This window comes from Schistocerca cancellata, chromosome 3 (genome assembly GCF_023864275.1).
Source record: "Schistocerca cancellata isolate TAMUIC-IGC-003103 chromosome 3, iqSchCanc2.1, whole genome shotgun sequence".
NCBI classification, from domain to species: domain Eukaryota; kingdom Metazoa; phylum Arthropoda; class Insecta; order Orthoptera; family Acrididae; genus Schistocerca; species Schistocerca cancellata.
The window spans coordinates 81,611,402-81,625,495 of NC_064628.1; positions in this window are offsets into that span (position 1 = coordinate 81,611,402).

The window sequence follows — 14,094 nt, forward strand, 5'->3', positions numbered from 1 at the left end:
AAGTGGGCAAATAAACAGGCATAGCCTGTTCATAATATTCCAGTTTCAGTCTTTTCCAACATATAGGCTCAGAAAATATAATGACAGCAACAAAATGTTTTCAGCATAAATGACATCAGCACATGAAAAAAATAGTAGTAAGCACAAAATATGAATGTCAAAATGTCTAATAACTAACATGAGTAAACTACAACTAAAATAGCACATGTCGTACCACACAAAGAAAATAAAATGCAGAAGTAACCATCAAAATATTTTCTTACATCTAGGCATATATTCAATGAATAGTATGTATATTACATGTCATCAAAATATTAATTACACTGAGTAAGCTTCAGTACCATATATAGTTTCCATATCACATGATAGGAAACACACTTCATAAACAATATAAAATGTGAAAAATTTTCCTTGTATTCCATGTTATTGAGATTTACAAATTTCACTCTAGGTATCAGACTTATAAGGTTTCAATTCAGTTACATTCCTCAAACCAAATAATTCCCTCAACTTTGGATTGATCAATCTGTAAGCATTTGGATGAGGATTTTCCTTCACCTCAAATGGTCCTATATAAATGTAAAAAATTTCTTTAATTCTGAAGTCATAAGTTTAGATTTTTCTTTCATTTTAACCAAAACCAAATCACCAATATTTAAGTGTGAAAACCTGCCTTTTGCATCGTGTCTTTTCTTTCTGTAATCTGCTTTTTTTTTTCATGGTGTCTTTTACAATTTGTTCTCTCTCCTGAGGTGACAAAATTTGACAAACTGGAAAGTCTATGTGTTCAGTAATAAAGCTAGTGGGTCTTTTGTTAAACATAATTTTGAATGGTGAAAAGCCAGTGGATATATGTTGCAAACTGTTCATTATGTCTTCGAAATCATTTACATATTCAATCCAATTTAGATGGTACTTACTACAATATGTTCTGCACAACTTCCCTATCTCTCTCATGTACCTCCCTGCTGGATTACTGGACAGGTGATAAACTGAAATCAAAACATGTTTTATGTTTGCATTTTCAACAAAATCTTTCCATACTTTTGATGTAAATTGTGAGCCATTGTCTGACAAGATTACTTAGCGAGTACCTACCTTATTGAAATAATCACTGGTTAGTTTTAATGTAATCTGTTTACTTGTGGCTTTCCTTAACGGATACAATTTGATGAATTTTGAGAAGATGTCAACAATTACAAAGATAAAACTGTAACCTCCTTTTGACTTGGGGAGGGGCCCATAAATGTCGCAAGCTGTCAGCTCTAAATTTTTGCTAGGCAAAATATTTTGCATCATCCCTCTGCATGTTTGCTTACTCACCTTTACTCTTTGGCATCGGTCACAGGCTGCTAATTTTTTCTTCACTCTTCTGGAAATATTATAAAAATAGACATTTTCCTGAATCTTTTGTATGCATTTGACAGAACCACAATGTCCAAAGCTCTCATGTATGTACTTAACTAATGTGTCTATGTGCTGCTCTGGCCAACATAATTTCCAGTCATCCAAATCAGGTCTTAATCTTCTGAACAGAATCCCTTTGTGTGCCTTATAATAATCATCTACCTTTTGCTTAACTCCCAAATAACCTTTTACCAGTTTCTAATTTTCATCATGATTTTGGTGTCTCCTAATGTAGTTACAAATTTTAGAAATTTCTCCTTCCTCTTTTATCCCCTTCAAATACATAATTTTGAAATTTTTGTCATCAATGTCTGTTTCATTATCAAAATTTAGCTCAACAGGTGACCCAGAAAGTGCATCAGCAATAACATTTTCATTCCCCTTAATATATTTAATTTCATAATCAAAATGTTGTAAAAATACTCCCATTTGGTGATTCTACTATGATAAAGCCTAAACTCCTGTAAGTAACTTAGTGCTTTGTGGTCAGAGTAAACAATTACATTGTGTCCAAGAAGATAATTTTTAAATTTGTTGAAAGCCCAATGTATAGCCAAAAGTTCCTTTTCAGTCACAGTGTAAGTCTTTTCATACATTTGTAATACCCTACTAGCAAATGCAATGGAATGGTGTTCAATATGATCTCTTACTACTTTTTCCTGAAATACGTGTACTCCTAATCCTGTATCACTGCTGTCAGTCATCAAACAGAAGGGTAAGGACTGTCAGGCCTATATAGAATTCTGCTCTGTGAAAGTTGTTTCTTTATCACATCAAATGCTTTTTGATAATCAGATGACCAATCCCAGACAGTATTTTTCTTTAACAGATCGCATAAACAAGAAGTATTCATAGCTTGAGTACTGACATACTTTCTGTAAAATCCAGCAAGACCACAAAAAGATTTTAATTGTTTTTTATTTTTAGGAACAGGAAAATTCTCAATAGCTTCAATTTTTTCTCTGTCAGGTTCAATCCCCTTTTCCGAAATAATGTGTCCCAAAATTTTCAGTGTACTTACTGCAAATTTACATTTATCTAACGTTAAGGTCATACTCCCTTCCCTTAATTTTGTACACACCTGTGTTAACAATTCAAAATGTTCTTCCCATGTTTTTTCCAGAAATCAAAATATCGTCTACATATACAGTAAGTTTAGACAGTAGTTCATCCCCAAAACAAGATCTAATGCTCTAATAAACTCAGCAACAGAAACAGTTAGTCCAAATGGTACAACACAGTAATGATAACATTTCCCCCCATACAAAAATGCAGTGTATTTTCTAGAATTTATTTCTGAAGAAATTTGGTGAAACCCTGAAGTTAAGTCTCAGCTGCTCATGAATTTCACACATTCAAATTTATGTAACAGTTCATCTATGTTTTCTGGACAATCATTTTTTCTCTTTTCAAAAATTTGTTAAGATGCCTAGAATCAAGTACAAGTCTAACACCACCTCCACGTTTGGAAACCACCACCAAAGGATTATTATAAGCACTGTTACTCCTTTTGATTATACCCCATGCTTCCATTTTTTGTATCTCACACTCTACTTCTTTTCTTTTTGCAAAAGGAGTACTATAAGGCTGAGGAAAAGAGGTTCACGATTTTTAAGGTGTAAAGTGCATTGATAATTCCTGACTCTTCCAGGTTTTTTATTCAAAACATCTTGAAATTCCCACAATACATTTTCCAACTGTCTCTTCTGATAACAGTCCAAATTAATTGCTTCCTCCACTTTGCTTTTAACTAGGTTTTCATCATTTTGACCAGAAAAATTAAGTTCAGATTTGTCATCAAAACAGTACAAATTCTCTTCATAGTCTATGATTTTCCTGACATGATTGCAACCTTCTCCACAGTGTATAATAAATTGTTGTGTACACACAGTAATATTGCTTTTGAGTTCACACACAATTAACTTCATCTCACTCCAGCTAAATGCAGCACTTACATTTAACACCCAGTCCATGCCAAACAATATGTTCTCTTCTAAAGTTGGAATAACAAGACAACCCTGCTCAAATCTTATATCTTCTATTTCAAATGATAAAAATACTTGACTTTTGATGACTTTACTGTGTTTGCCTGTAGCTCCTCTTATCTTTACTCCCATCACAGGGGCCTCAACAAAATCAACACTGTCTTTAATTTTATTTCTAAATTTTTCTGAAATAGCTGAAATAGGACTCCCTGTGTCAATGAGACATTTACCCTCCCAATCGTTTACTTTAGCTTCAATGTATGGACACCCTAATTCACATTCTTCTACTTTTTCTTTTAATGGTTCATGTAACAGGTCATTTTCAATTTCTCTAAAATTACCCTCATTATTTTCCTGATCAGTTTTTAATAGCTTCACACACACATTGACACTTTCATTATCACCGTCTATGGGTACAACAGGTTGAGCACACATCAGATATTCATTACATTTTACACTTTGCCACCAGTGAGGATAAAACCTTCTACAAATTTTAGCTAAATAGTTCCAAAACTCTTCCCTATCTGTTTTGTAATTGCAAACATAATATTTTTAAAAGTTTTTCACCTTTTCCTTCAGAACTTGTATGTGGGTTTAAATACTTCATACTATTAGCTGGCACAACATTACAGTCCTCTGCTACATTAAATTGGTTACACTGACTTAACTTTACCTGTTCTTCAGATGCATGAGCGTCCCCCTCCTCATTACTAACCACACTTACCTCATCACTAACCACACTTACCTCATCATAATGCTCACAATTATCAACTTCATCATCACATAGCTTCATAACTTCACTTGAAATAATCTCAATGAATACCTGATACTCACCTACAGCATTAATCTCACCATTACTTACCTCCGTACAACTCTCAACAATATCATTAGCTTCCATATTTTCATCAAAATCCAAACTTTCTTATCACGCATCCTATCCACAGTCACATTAAGTTCCATCTCTCTCTCTTCACATAACTTTTCATTTTCATTAAATAACTTATTCAAATCAGAGCTGTAACGTTTGTCAGATAGTTCAGAATTACATAGATTATCATTCTCTACCCAATTATAAAATTCTGGCACAATTGCAATATCCTCATCTGGCTTGTTCTCAGAAGTAGTTACCTTATTGCTTTCAACATGATTATTTTCTCTTATTGTATCCCAAAATTTCTGATCAAAATTTAAAGTATTAATTTGCTGTTGAACATGAGTGTCTGTTATTTGTGGTGTGTATTTGTTTTGTCTTTCACTGGTTTTATTATAATAATAAGTTACATTTCTCCTTCTTCGTCTGTCTGTAAATTCCCAGTTGTTATTGTAGGTCCTATTAAGATTAAATTTTCTCGCCCCAAAACTGTGGACCCTCATTGAGGCGGTCCAGAGTTTTCCTGCCTGATTTCTCTGTTTGATCTCCAATTTTGTTCCCCTCTGTTTCTGTCATCCCATCTGTTTCTATTTCCAAAATTTCTATCCCTGTCTCTGTCATTACCATTATGATCCCTATTGTTTCCCCTGTGTTTTTCATATCTATTGTCTCTGTATTCTCTTCTCTCTCCATACCTGTTTGAATACCACCCCCCCCCCTGTTGGTGTTCACCATTGTTAAAATTTTGCATATTCCCTCTTTCTAATGCCCTATCCATTTTATCCACATATTTTAAAAATTCTTCCACAGAATTATCAGGCCCATGAACTAAATCCCACTGCTATTTGTGTCATTTCATCAAAAGGTTTATGTAATTGTATTAATTTTCTCACTTGATCTTGTAATGTCCACACATGGGGCACAATACTCATTAAAGCCTGTACTATGGTAAGTGAGCGGGGCTCACCTTATGGGAAAGGATTTTTGCATCGATATTAAAAAAAATTGATTGCTGAAATTATTATGCGTTCAAGATTTCCAATATACGAGTTACTACTCTTTTTATCTTATTTACTGCTCATGTAAATACCTTTATATCTGTCTCGAAATAATTAAACTTCATTACTATATCAATATTAAAGTTATCTTTCAACTTCGTTATACCTTTGTTATTCAGTTACTGGTTCATTAACAAAACATTTCTTTAAACACCATTCTAACATAGCTAGTTCTGCAAATAATTATTATTAACACAAATTTTAATTTTCATTTCGGGACACTCGGATTGCACAACATTTGAAATGGACCCTGTCTGGGTTAGTTGTGAGGATAATTAAATGATGGGAAAGTTCTGGTAAATTTTAGGTTATTATTGTACAGTTTACTCTCTGATCCATGCGAATACAGAACTAAAAGTTTCAACCTGCTAGTATCGATGCGGCAGTTGGCGGGCGGCGAGATGGCGAGGCACAGAGCACACATATAACCACAGCTATGGCTCTTGATGTATCGGCACTTTAATTCTTCTTAGCATCGCAATACTTTTCCATTAGTGCCTATTGAATTTTGCCACGCTGTGTGGGCTTTGGAACGGCATACGCGAGGCTCAGTGAAGCTATGTCTTCCAGGTGAGCCTCCTCGCTCCAGAAGGTGTTGCTCAAACCAGTGCCAAACTCCAACAACTACTGAGCCCGTCGTGCCGTGCAGTGCCCACGTGCATTTTCCCGCACTCGCCTGCCATCCACCTTTTACCGCTCCCTGACAGACCGGGTATTCACCCGAGGTTTTGCATTCTACATATCATAACACATTGCCTACGTATGGACCAGATACACAGTTACAATTTTAAACATCTTACATCAGTCTCAATATTTGTTACTTTCATTTCTATCACAATATTACTTGACATTTTGCATAAACATTAATATTCACATTGAAACTTGTTTACAGTTTTCTTAACATAATGACATGAAACAAAAAAGAAATGAAATCAGAATATCAATTACACAAGTTTATCGAAAAATCAGATGAAAAAAATATTATTTATATCTAAAATAGTACAGCGAAGTTGTAGCTACAATCTTTACAAAATGCTTTCATAATGCCCACTCTCCCTCTGAAAATAGGTCCATTTAAAAATTCAGATTTAATCCTCCCCTGTTCAGATTTTGACCAACATTTGTTTAAGACGCTTCTCTCAAGATATGCAAAGGTTTCACACTGATCGAAATATTGGTTAGCCCAGGATAGGGCCTCCCCTTCAAGAAATGTTCTGACAAATTTAATTTTTGAATTATCAGCCATTCCTGGCACAAAATTGTCCTTGCAATGGTGCAAAAAATCAACTGGGTGCAAATTATCACAAGGAAAACTTTTCACTAACAGGTTCGACCAAGCTCATCCATGACTGTACAAACTTTCGTTAATAACATATTCTTCAACTTGATTTATTTTAGCTTTCAATGTGTCTAATTTATTGATAAGATTTGATTCTAAACTGTCAACCTTTTTCTCAATACTACTAACTGCATTGGCACTGTTTACTTTCAAGTCATAAAATTTTTCATCTAGTGATTCATTTTCATTTTGAAGTTCCTGAATTTCCCTGGCTTGGTTACTATTTTTAGCAATGAATTCATTTTCAAAAACAATTACTTTTTCCTCCACATTGTCTACCCTCGATTCTGTTACCTTTAATTTACCTTCCAGTGTATTTTTGACCTCAGTTAACTCAGTTTTTATTGCATTTAATTGCTTATTCAAATTCTCCCCTAACCTTTCGTCAATGTCAGCCCTCATTTCAGATCTTAAATTATTTATGTTTCATTCTGCTTACTCAGAAGCTCCATAATTAATTCTAATCTATCAATTTTTGTATCCCCCCTACTATTTCTTCCCCTGCATTTATTTTATCCATTATTAACTTTTAACAGAAAATGAACCACTAAAGATGACAATACCAAATTACAAAATTCGTTAGAATTTTTACTGAACTTATAGCTGAAGTCTTCTCCGTCGGAATCTAGTCGTAGTGTTTATTTTAAATCCTTTGTCATCCCATTCTTTTTTGCGTCCATTTTTTTGTCCTGTGGTTGTCTCCTTTTGATTCTCAGGTTTTTGTCGATGTTTTTCATAACAGATTCACTATGTACTCTTCCTGAAACACATCTACAGTTAATTTTTTTAATATTTGGTGCTGCCTATCCCGGACCAGCCCCCACGTTCTAACAATCCTACCACAACAAAGGTCAGCATTTAATAACGATTGTGGTGTTGCTAACGCTGCTAAATACTGCATTATCGGGCAACAACAGTTATATTATGTGGCAGGTGTCATTATAGCACTGTTAATAGTCGTTTCATATAATAATGAAAAAACTAGGCACTCTTTTTTTGTGTTTCCCACGCTGGTCTCGTATTATCATGGCTCAATCGTTGAAAATCTAGGTGATTATGATTCCAATCTCGGATGCAAAGAGGCCTAGGTTTTATTCTGCTATATTCAAAAGTTTTGTAGATGGGCTTCTCAAACCATTCTTGGAGATTACACTTTTTTTGGACAATGGTGACGTAAAAAAAATAATCAGCATTCCAAAATTAAGTTACACTTCCTTTTAATTGCTTTCATTGCAATATCACTTAAACACAAAACATCACTTCACAATACAAAACATACTTGAAAATATCTCTCTCACAGTCACTGTTAAAGTTCACATTTTATAAGCGGACTACGTTATGTGTCTTTCCAACATGACGTCCAACACCTGACCTTCTCAAGGTCAGACTCTCTAACAAGTTAACAACCAACTAATAATCGCTTACGCGCCCAAAAATCAGAGTTACAAGTACGTGAAAGATCATAGTGACAAAAGAAAGAATACACATAAGAATAATATCATTGCAATATAAACATATCGATGTATCACAAATGAAATCCAACCTGAATGTTGTCTCAGAAATATGACAACTACTTTGCAGAAACACAGTAGAATATTACTGGTATCGAGAGGTTCAGATGAGGTGCCGTAATGGTTACGTAAAAAAAAATGGTTCAAATGGCTCTGAGCACTATGGGACTCAACATCTTAGGTCATAAGTTCCCTAGAACTTTGAACTACTTAAACCTAACTAACCTAAGGACATCACACACACCCATCCCCGAGGCAGGATTCGAACCTGCGACCGTAGGAGCCTCGCGAATGGTTACGTAAATCAAGTACCATTACATTGTGCACTAGAGGGATTTTGTCAGATTTGTAGGATGCATAACATTGAGACTAATACTCGTAACTTTTTTGTGTGCAGAAACGTGGTTATTGAGTATATACATTGTGAAATAATTAAAAGTCTTTGTAAAGTTTGTATGATTTTTAATAATATATTGCAATCATAAAAGACTGTAGATGTTATTGGTTTCTTTCATCTTGTTTTTCATCCCTTAATGCTAGTTGACCAAACCCCTCCTGATCACTCAATTTCTATGTATAAAAATGTGGCAATAGTTATTAAAATCAGTCCACTCTACATGGATCGCAGTATTGCTTTTGAAACATTTTAGCATGTTGCTGATCACGCAGTTGCAGTGGCAAGACGAGGTAAGTTGTCTGCTGCGCACAGGAGCATTGTAGAACTGTATTTTTTTTCCAACTTGCAGTCATAGAGGTGAGGATTTATTTATAATTCTTAGGAGGCGCAATTAAATTTCTGTTCCTTTCTGTTTCTTCTCTTTTTTTATTCTCCGTCAGTATACTCTTATTTTCAGAGTCATAACGTCACACATGTTTCCGTATATCTTACAAAAATAATTACGAACCCGTTTTACTTGTTGACCTGCCTGCCAGGATTTCGTTTCGTTGGACGATTTCGCAGTTAGAGATGCTTTATCCTCATCTGCAGAATTTTATGCAATAGCACTTAGTCAGTAGTTGTTGCATAGCATTTTTTGTTGCTGGTGCGCTGCTTCGCATTAATTCAATTTTTTTTTCAGCGATATTCTATTTCAGTATTTATTTTGTAACAGTGAAGTGAACATTTTTGTGTTAAGATAGTTGTTTTGCATTTTTGTGCTATTTTCTTTATTGCTAGAACAACAATGGAAACTAGAGCACAGACAGGAATGGACAAGATAGTAGAAGTAGCTCCAAACGAAGTTTCGAAAAATTTGAGACTTATTGTAGAAAATTCCTCTGAGGGTATTGAAGTCAGGGAACTCTAGAACAATGCTGTGAATAATCAGAGTATAACCTATTATTTGCCGATCATGCGTCATGAACTGCAGGGAACTACACGCAATTCACGTGATCAAAATACCATGACACAGTCGGATTTTGTTATGAGAGATTCAGGAATTTCAATTTTGTCTCCCCCTCTTTCAATAATAATGTTATACATTTAATACTAGCACAAATTGGTGAGATCAAAAATATATTTGCAGACAGGAACAAAATTTCAAGCTACTGGAAAAGAACTTCAAATTCATTCGGTATGAGATTAATGACAATTTAAATCGTAAATTCGATGGAATGTCAGAACGGTTGAAAATTCGGGTACGTGAGAAGTTAAAGTGAGATATTAATAATCTTGAGTCCAGAATTGATCACGAACAGTCTGTTGATACTGTTGAGATGAGACAACAGACGTCACAACAGCAATTGCAAATAGAGGAATTATCATTTCATTCTCGAGAGCTGAATGGTCACCGATGGTATCTGTTCTATCGGACATGTCCGAAAGAACAGATACCATCTCCATACAAATACTACATAGTTTCCACAGGTGTATGACGCCTGCTGTTTACGAAGTCCAAGCCAAAATACGGTTCAGAAATTATGGTGTCTTCACAGCAGTCCTGCAAAATGATCGTCGGCAGCCGAAAATGCATATGAAGAAACAGTGACATCTTATAAGGAAATAAACACGGCGACCAGTAGCCAGAGGAGGTATAACAGTCTTATCGCAGTTTAACACCGCCTCTGGTAATGTTCCTTTTGCACACAGAACTCATGGTCCGATGTTAGGTTGTATTGGCATGTTCGGCATAATGACGCCGTTTCATCTTGACACCATGTCTCTAGAAAGCCTCCTCTCTCCACTATTAAGGTGTATACATATATAGCATCAGCCTGCTCTCTTCCTCCGGAACACACAGTTTTATTGATTTTGCTCAGTACTCATTCCATAGTATTTTTCTCTAAATTTATGTATCCTCAGTCAATTTCCGTCATTTTACTAGGTTTTCGCGATTTTACATATGTCGTCATATTTTTCTGAAATTTGACGTACCTCACATCAATTTTTCATGATTATTCTAGGTTTTCCTCGAATTTTACTGACTTCATATTATTTCTCATATTTTTTCTACAGTTTCTCGTATGCATATTGTCATATTTAAGACATGCCCACGTGCTGTTTCATTTTCTACTAGAATATTTGTGCATCCAGTACATCAGCCTATTAAAAAATCATAAGACTGGCCCTCTACCCGATGATACTCATACAAGCACATTGCATAGAGTATAGGAACAATCGCTTCGTACCTCTACGAAATTGAAGGCTCGATCTATGCCCAACATATGAGGGAGAAGTGGAGTATTTTGCATACATCTTCGTTCGTCTAGAGGGGGTACTGAAACAGGTTTTCCACAGGTTTCATTATCATACACGAGTTGGAATTTATCTGATGACTGTTGTATGCGAAGGTTGTGTTATAATTCTCACACACACAGAACATGCAGCTGTATACGAGTCGATCGCAGGTTAATACCACACAACTGATAAACCCCGAGATAGCCATGGAAAAAATGGTTAAATGTGTGATAAAAGAGCTGCAGCAACGACTCCTATCTCTAGAATGCATCATCAGTCTACCATTAAAACATCTTCGTAACCCCTGTCAACTGATCGCTCCACCTACTTACTATCATCCATGTCTAATTAGAGGCAGATGGCTCTCTTTCCCACGAAAGCATCAAAAACAGCAGTTAACGTGCATGTAACACTATTACCTCAATAGACACACAGTAGAATGCTGTTGAAAACTATATAACAACTGTTTGTAAGGTATTTTCTAGCTGACACTTCATGGTTCTGATTGATGGAGAGTACAGAGAACATTCTAGATACTGACGATTTCCATTGTGTAGCTGTATATTCTGGTCACCCCACCTGGAAATACAAAGCTTGTAACGGAACTGAAATGATGGTGGGCTGACAGTAATTTGGAGCCCGTGCGTCTGAAACGGGCGCGCTTGTGTGAGACTGCCAGGGAGTGCACCCTGACGCCATCTATTGGCGAAACTGGGAATTAGCGCTGTCAGACAATGCACTAAGCTCTCAGAGTCAAATGTATTCTTTTTCTTGGTAATTATAAGTTATTACTGTATAATTTAATGTTGTAAAACGCTAGTAGTAAATTGTTATGACTGGTATAGACTCCATGGTAGTAAATATAAATATTCTTAAATACTAAATGATTTCGGTAAAAAGGTGGTAGGGGAACGCCCTCACTCTTGGTGATACGAGCGTAGCTAGAGGTAGCTGGAGACACAGGGACTGAACAATGAAATGGCCTGGGGAGTGTTGACGTGATCGGACGTGCGTAACTGTGCTCACGCAAAAGTGATTGTGCAACAGCGAAGAGGCGAATATCGTCGCCGTTTGTGGAGTAGAACGCGACGAATGGTTGTCGAAGCCGCCTCTATGCCACTGGGGCTGATTGTAAGAGTTCCTGCGCCCAGAATTTATGGCGGACGTGCAGTAGCTTATACGAGTGCTACAGCTCGTAGTTCCAGCCGCCATTAAGGGCATGAGGCGTGAAGAGCTGCGTTAGCCACGTGCATCTCACCACCAGCACCGACACGTCTACCCAAGGCAAGACTGCTTGCAATTGTTAAGTCGAACTTTGTATACATGTAAAAGGAGAATACCAGTTTTCTTTTATGCAAGTGCAGAGGACAGAATATAGTAATGAGTAAAATTATGACGCATGTTGTTCATTGTAAAGTGTAGTAACCTCAAACATAGTATAGTGAAATCAGACTGAGGCCACCATCGCCTCTTTCATTTACAATTCTTTTGGTTGTAGAATACTTTAGCGTATAAGAATGTTGAAAAGAGCAATGGTCACACCAGAATGAGTCGCCTATTTACAGTTACTTAAATTTTTCTGAGCAACCTTTCAAGTAAAGTCACTTAACTGATTCTGTATCACTGGTCCAAAGAGTAATATCCAAAATCATTAAATAAGTTGAAGGATAGAATTTTGTTAACCAAAGTTGCATAACCTGTCTTCGTAGTAATTACCAAGCCACCTCACTGAAATTGAGAGAGTATTTGCTTTGTAGAATCATCTAGAATGATCAGAAATAGTAATACTCAGAATTAAGTTTAAATTCAACTCAAGCCATTTCACTTTGAAACGAGCCCAAAAATTGATTTATTCTTTTGCTCCTTCAGAGCTGGCGACCGTAGTTATAAGTATTTTCAGGAGGATGCGACGGTAAGTCTGCTGCTCTCGTCGTGCTGATAGGATTATCCACTGCTGCTAGCAGTGGTGATTGGATACATAAGCTCACTACCAAGTTAAGTGGGTCAGGTAGGCAGTGTTACCGTGTGAACTGTAGGGCACTGTAGGCCGTGGATCGAACCCGTTCAATCATCACAGCTCTTAGGGAAATAGTCCGGTTAGGAGTGTACTATTCATTAGGTAAATACTGGCGAGTAACGGTCAAAAATGTATACGCAAGTGAATTTAGCAAGGTCCACGTAGCACCTAGTTAATGTGGTGCAATGGCGAGGGTAGGAGTGGAGTAAAAGTGAGCTGAGCTTGTGGCAGCTGTGCTGGATTCAAATATTAACTACGTGAATTCACTACTGCCTCTTACCATTGGGACTGAGCTATTTACAGTTAAAATACGTAGCAGTAAGCGCAAAGGCGTGACAGCTACAAGTCCATATTGGCTTTATACATACGGAATTGGGAAGTGGGTCATTCCGTCAGTGGAGGGGGTTAAAACAACCGAGTCAGTGGAGAACATACCCCATTTACTGATGGAAAGATTCAGCGGTTCGGTCGCATGTGGCGACCGTGACAGGACTAACCAAGTTTGTAGAATAATGGCTGCAATAAAAGTGTTTTATATAAACTTGTAGTTTCAAGAAAATTTTAAATTTAAAATTCTGTTGTAGACAAATATACCACAATTGGTAAGATCAAGACGACAACCTGCAAAGCAGCAAAAGAAAGTCCAATAGTAGGAGTTAAACAAGTAATACTTGGTTTAATAAACATTTATATTAGGCACGAAATACAGCAGCATAAGATGGAGTCGAATAGTAACAAGCAAGACGAAAACATTACAAGGTCAGACCCAGAATTAGGGACCATAGATACTGTTGTAGGGTTGGAAAATCTTATAGATGAATCCACACCCATAAGACAGGAGGAACGGGAAGTGAAACCAAAGGTAGTGAAAAGTGAACCCAATGTATCTGTGGATGCAAGTCACAAGGGAGAGGATATGGAATTAACAAGTTTGTTAAATAGGATGATGGCGCAAATTCAAGAAGGGAATGCTAGTTTGAAAGCAGAAATGGCTAGTCATATATCCCAATTGGATGAAAACCTATCTGGTAAAATAAAAGCCAATTTAGATATTTTGAATACTCAAAACCAACGTATCACAGAGGTAAACAAATCAGTAAATAGCATTAGGGCTGAAATAACAAATGTTCAGAGAAAAGTCACAGAAATAGAGAAAAGATTTGATACCGAAATTCAGAGAATAGAGGAATCAGTGGAACCTTCGGTTAGTGAAAAATTAGAACCGATAA